The 7,118-nt window shown below is 28.0% G+C and overlaps 1 protein-coding gene across 5 annotated transcripts in view; it reads right to left on the bottom strand.

The window, feature by feature from the left end:
* The window catches only part of LOC111685989, a 102,985-nt gene extending 96,795 nt beyond the window's left edge, over positions 1 to 6,190 (bottom strand). For all 5 annotated transcript variants that reach the window (XM_023448274.2, XM_046945638.1, XM_046945639.1 and 2 more), the window contains exon 1: positions 6,137 to 6,190. The gene's annotated coding sequence lies outside the window, so the exon portion shown is untranslated. The remainder of the gene's footprint in view (positions 1 to 6,136) is intronic.
* Between the last annotated feature and the right edge of the window lie 928 nt (positions 6,191 to 7,118).

Here is a 7,118-nt window from a genome sequence, read left to right as displayed (position 1 = left end):
CTAGTCTATAGTCTAGTCTATAGTCTAGTCTATAGTCTAGTCTATAGTCTAGTCTATAGTCTAGTCTACAGTCTAGTCTATAGTCTAGTCTATAGTCTAGTCTAGAGTATAGTTTATAGTCTAGTTTATAGTCTAGTCTATAGTATGGTATATAGTGTATTCTATGGTCTATATCTTTTGTGTTCATTTTAACTGATTCTGTTCTTCTAAATGAAGTCAAGCTTAAACATATTCCAATGAAATTCATTAAATTAAATTAATATAAAAACATTAAATAACCATAGAAAATAACCCTTATCAAGCAATAAAAAGAAACAAAATATATTGTATGTTTTTAAAGAATACAAACTAAAAAATTACCTTTCTTGTGGAAAATATGTTTATATGTATGTAATATGTCTTTTTAATAGCAAGACGAAAAATTCAAAGAATAAAAAAAATATTTCCATTAAAATTACTGCACATCTGTTACGAGTAAAGTGTCCTTTAATTGAATTACTGTCCTTCACATTAATATCAGCAGAATAGCATCATTGTTTTTGTTGTATAATAGAAACCAGAGGACATTTACAAATGTGTTGGTAAATTGTAAAATTATCGATGGAAAGAAAAACACCAAATTGTTTTAATTCAATAGTCGTTTTTTGTTTTCGTTTCCAGAGTTTAAGTAATATTTTTTGTTGCAATTTTGCAATGGAAAGAGATATAACAAACAATTAGTACGAACGACAAGTACATAAATTGGCTTTTATCTATTAAATACTCCAGTAGTGAGTTTTTATTCGAAATGAAGCATTGAATCATATTGAATCAATGGTTTTATTTTAGTTGTATGATGATAGCGAAAGTACTATACACATATACAAACGTATAGTGTATATTTATAGCAACACTTTTTTTCATCACATTAAATGAAAATATCCTTGGGGGTTTAAAATGTCATTACACCGAAACGAATACTTTTATACATACATATGTATATACATATATATGTACATTCTTAAACGGTCCTGTAAACTTTGGTGATTACAGCGATTTAAACGATCACAATTGACACACCATTATCGCCAAATATTTGTCATGTGAACCTAAGGATGCAATACAGAAATGTTTGGGCTATTTAAAACTTAACCATAACTGAACTAAAACTGTGCTAAAACTGAACATGAACTGAACTAGAACTGAACTAGAACTGAACTAGAACTGAACTAGAACTGAACTAGAACTGAACTAGAACTGAACTAGAACTGAACTGGAACTGAACTAGAACTGAACTAGAACTGAACTAGAACTGAACTAGAACTGAACTAGAACTGAACTAGAACTGAACTAGAACTGAACTAGAACTGAACTAGAACTGAACTAGAACTGAACTAGAACTGAACTAGAACTGAACTAGAACAGGATATTATATCATTCTATCTGGAATGCAATAGACGGACAGACATGGCTTGGTTACCAACAAACTTTTATAGACCTTTCTCACGTTAAAACTGTAGGGCTGTATATTAATATATGTATGTATGTGGACTTTGCATTTATTTTGCGGCACTTTTGTGTTATGTTTTAATTGTGGTTTAATCGATTTTATATTTGTGCAAAATGTTGCACAAAATACAAAAAATATATGAAAATATTTATGTGTACGTATGTATAAAAAAACAAAAGCAAACATTATTTAATAGTTATTTGCTAAAAATAAATAATAAAAATGTTATTCGACATTTCATACGATTGGTGTTAATGGGGTGGAGAAAATATATTTTAGATTTCAATTTAACCACAATTATTTTTGTAATGAAAGTTATGATTTTATTCAATAAGTGTAAATTTTAAATATATCTACATATGTATGTAATTTTGAGTGGAATACTTGAGTACATTAAGAACAAGTTATTCTAACAAATTTCAAATCTTAAAACATTTGAGTCTATACAGGCCATAGCTGAACTTTAAGCAAAATATTATACAATCCTTTCCTATCTTAATATTAAATAATATTATAAATAAACACCATTTGTATTCGTTAGTGTCTCAAAAAGAAAAATTAATATATTGTCTCGTATTATGCTGCATCATTTTCTACAACAGCTAAATAATGGACAACAATAAATACAGTTTTTGGGTTCTTTTTTTTTCGTATGAGATTTTTTTGGGTTGTTTTAGTTCTTTTTTTCATTCTAGGCATTTGTAGCTGCTGTAGCAATTGTTTTAATTATCTTTATTAAATTTAACACGAAAAGTACCATGTTCAGTCCCATATAATCCTTTCAGAGCTAATTTGCTTTATATGTTAAGCTTATAAGTATTGTGTATAGAGGCAACAACAATTTTCCTGTTTCTTTAGTTTATTCCTTCACAACTTGTTAGTGTAATTAGTGTGAAGAATACGAGTAACAATGTTTTTCAACAACAGCAGCAACAACAACAACAACAATTGCTGCTGTTGTTTTCAAGTGTGTTAATTTTGTTATAAGATGATGCTCGTTTCTAGCTGCTGTTGTTGTTGATGACAAAACCCTGTTCTATACATTCTACGTTTGTCCGTCTGTTACTTTCAATTGCTGTACTGCAGCAGCAATTTAACAAAATTATTGCAGATATTTAAAAAAAAGTTTTGTTGTTTGTTTGTTTCTTCGTTCCAGTTTGCTAAAATTTTTTCCTTTACTAAAACTTTATTTATTTATTATTTTTTATTGTTTAAAGAGTTTTTTATTAATAGCATTTCATAAATATAAAGTTTTCCTTTAACTATAATTTATACTTTCTGTTGTTGCGTTCTTACGTATGTGTGCATTTAGTTATTAAAAACTTTAACAATTTTATAAAGCTTTTATAGTAAAAATTGTTGACGTTAAGAAATAAATCTTTTTATAGACGTTATAATAAATAGTTGGCAAAGAGGTTAATGAACTTAAGATTGATTGATTAATTATAGTTTTATTAACAAGAGAAAATTTAAAAAAAAAGAAAATAAAAGTATCTTTATGATCAAGGAAAGTTAAGGAAAATATTTAGCAACTTTAGCAACTTAGCACTGAAAGCAAAACTTTAATATATCTATTTAGCTATGTCCGTTTGTTTTTTCCTGTGTGTTGAAATCAGTTTTCAGAAGATATCAGCGAGATTCGGATCGTCAATACCGCTGTTACACATACCGTCGGGAAGAACACTATCACTGGCCCATAAATATCATCTCAATATCATCAAATCTGAGACAACTTCTAAAAAATTATTCAAAAACTATGATTTTTCGATTATGCAGATTTAGGGATAATTAACAAACAATAACCACAAACATAATAATATGGTAAATTTTGTTATTTCACTTGCATGTAAGTTAGTCAATTGCTTACTACATATTTTAAATTCCAAAACACTTAATGCCATTGATCACTAATAACTGAACATTTTAAAGTCCGTTAAATATTTGTTCTAAAAAATATTATAAAAAGAACAAAAAAAACTCTCACAACAATAAAAAAATCATCTTAAACAATTTGTCATGCCATCATGCCTTTCATTACAATTGTATATTTCCTGCCATTATGTGCGATGGCATAGAACAAACGAAAATGGCATCAAAATCCCTTGGACTATTATTTACAACAAAACAAATTCCATTATAAAGAAAAATCATTTTACTTAGTCATACAAAATGATATGAGAACAAATAAAAATGTGTGGGCAATAAATGTGTAAGTACAATGGAACTATATTTTATTGCAGTAAATATTTCAAATACCTTTAGACGATGGCAAAAACAAAGTGTTATATAATTTTTTTCTCATAGATATTCCTATAGTGTATTGTCTCTTGTATGCAGTTGTACTACTAAATCCTATTTACAAGTGAAAACTTAAAGCTGCCGAAGGATTTATGAATTCCAACAGTTTTTCTTCCTTTTGTAAGTTTTTAAAGTTGTAGTAAGTATTTTAAATTAAATTTTTTTCTTGCTGAGACACGGTAACAGATTTCTAAAGTCTCTGGGGTTAATGTAATACAAATTGTACTTTTTTCTATATTATTGATTTATTTTCTTTTTTGAACTATATATTTTGGTTACCTTTTTAAACAGCAATGCGAGCATAAAACAATAGTTTTTATATTCTTATTTTTTTGTGTGCAATAAAGCAGAAAGAACAAATTTCAAATCCATAAATGTAATTTATTACTTATTGCATAACCAACTTATAAAGTATTTAAGCAAAAAATTTATGAAATTGCTTGGAAGTCTAACAAATTACTCAAATAGTAGTATTAGACTAGAATTACATGGTAAATTGTACAATTTAGTTAGAAAGTTAGTGGATGCCCATAAATTACTTAACAAACTGTAAGAGAAAACATTTGAAAATTTGAAACATTTGAAATAATTTGATTGGAGGGTGGGGTGTGTTAATAATTAAAAATTATTATTTTATATAAATAAAAGAATATTATTTTTGTTTTAAATGTTGTTGGAAGAAAATAATATAATTTTCCGACTTTATAAATCATATATACATATACCGAGTCCTTCTAAATAGCGTAATCGATTAGGCTATGTCAGTATATCTGTCAGTCAGTATATCTGTCTGTCTGTCCGTCTGTCAGTCTGTCAGTCAGTATATCTGTCTGTCTGTCTGTCTGTCTGTCTGTCCGTCTGTCAGTCTGTCAGTTTGTCAGTCTGTCTGTCAGTCTGTCTGTAAGTCTGTCAGTCTGTCTGTCTGTCAATCTGTCAATCTGTCAGTTTGTCAATCTGTCGGTCTGTCGGTCTGTCTGTCTGTCTGTCTGCAGTCTGTCTGTCTGTCTGTCTGCTTATCTGTATGTTGAACTAAATATTTTAAAGACCCCTGATATCTTCAGAACCTGAATCTTAATCTAAGTTAGGAATAACTTAGTTGTATTTGAACACATACAAGTGTATTTATTTTCCTACAATCCATAAATGTTTATCTTTTTTTCCAAAATTTATATTATGTGACTACCAACAGAAATGACAACAAAAACACTGTCTTTTGCAAGCATTTTGATGGTGCTGATGTTGCCAGCTTAGTTTTTTGTTTAGTTTGGTTCGTTTTTATTATTCTAGTGGGAAGGCAGTAGTGAATTTATCACATATTTTTAGTTAAAACAATGACCGTGAAATGTTACACTTGTTTTAAATACAAACATTTATACAGTTTATGTAAACATGAATGTGTTAGTACTTATGTGATATAGTGTGTATGTAGGCAGAGACAGTGTGTCAACAAAGTTATCAACATACTTGTAAGCATAACGAAATGAAAATTTATTCTTTACAGTTGATCATACTGTATACTAGTCAATACATTTAAACGAATTCGCTTAAATTTCCAAAAAAAAAAAAAAAACAATTGTTTATCATACTATTCATGTTTGTTTACATAATTTTGTGTATGTGTAGTTGCAAGTTGTTTGTTGTGTTTGCTTTTTTGGTTAGTTACTTTAAACAAAACTGGTTGGCATTCTTTACAATCCAATTTTTTTATATTTCATGTTCATATTTTTTTTTAGCAAAGTTGCATGTGATTTAGCAACCAACAGCGAAAGCTGCAACAATGATGGTTGCATCAGCAACAGCAGCAATATTTTGGCGTCATCTAAGTGCACCGTCATCATATGCTGTTGTTGTGCAATTTTTAGTTTTTTTTTTGTTCATTCACTTTTTCTTAACAATCCTAAAACAGCGAACAATATGGCGCCACTTAAATTAGCCAACATCTGTTATTATTCTTTTTCGCTTTTCTCGCACCAATACTAAACTTAACCTCTCTCTTTAACCCCTTAGCTGTATGCATGTGTTTGGAAATGTAAAATGAAGTCAAGAAAAATAAAATATTAAATATGACTCAAAAATTATGATGTATATTATCTTGAGCCAAGTACAGGACACAAAGGAATTTATTTGTTTGCATTATATATTGTGTGTGTGTGGGTTTATATTTTCTTATTCAACACACACACATATTTAAAATTACATTTTATTATTTTCAATATAATCATAATAATATTTAAATAATATTCGGTATTTAAGGAAACATTTGCAAATTCTAGGAAAATATTGCTTTTGTTAATACAATAGTTGTGACTCTGTAATTTATATGATTTTATACTTAAAATACAATCATACCTTAGTTCACATGATTTTGAGTGGTTCAATATGAATCTGAAAGTAAATAGAAAAAATCTTATATTATTATCATATTAATTGAATGGCATTGAATAATTATTCAAAATATGATTGGAAGTTATGAAGAGTATTAAAAAGTTTATATTAATTTTTTGATATTTTTGAAGAAATATAGAATTAAATAAAAATAAATATAAATTTAAAAAAAAAAAACAATTAAAATATTTTCTAATAATTGAGAACTTTCGATTTGACATTATTATTCAGTGAACTTTAACGATTGCATAGTCCCTTTTTGAGGGGAGTGGTTCTAATTCTAGAACAACGAGGGAAGTTTAAGTTCTAATAAGAAAATTTTATAATTAAAACAAATATTTGTGGTAGTACATGAACTTATAAATAATAACAACAACAAAATATTAGATTTGTTTGTGTAATATTTGTTGGTTTAAAAGTATGGTTTTATGTTTATGAACACGTTATGTTATTTTTGTTGTTGTTTATTATACCCTACATCACTATGGCATTATACGTTTGTGCTGACTTTCGTGGCATCCAAAAATATTGGTCCTACACCTTCCATAAAGTATACCAATCGAATCAGAATCACGTAAGACGTGACGTAAGTTTCTTTTTGTCAAAATTAAATAAAAAAGATAATAAATTATAGTATTCTTAGCCGACCATATAATACCCTAATATTATAGTATTCTTAGCCGACCATATAATACCCTAAAAATAAAATGAGACTTACAAAAAGTCTAGGGTCAAATGAGGCTGTAAAATAATTAAGTTCATGAAGATCATCAAGACTAGTATAGAACTTGGTTTTGCAGTTTTTTGTCGAGATACGAGTATATTAAACATAATTATGAACTTAAAAGCCCTATTCGGCGGTTTCAGTTTTATGGGGTCTAGGTGAAATAATGGACCGATGTTAACAATAGAAGATCTTGTACCAAATGTTAATGAATTGTCTTCA

This window comes from Lucilia cuprina, chromosome 3, assembly GCF_022045245.1.
Source record: "Lucilia cuprina isolate Lc7/37 chromosome 3, ASM2204524v1, whole genome shotgun sequence".
Taxonomy (NCBI): domain Eukaryota; kingdom Metazoa; phylum Arthropoda; class Insecta; order Diptera; family Calliphoridae; genus Lucilia; species Lucilia cuprina.
The sequence above is the reverse complement of the archived record's forward strand: the minus strand, read 5'-3'. Positions and strand labels throughout refer to the sequence as shown.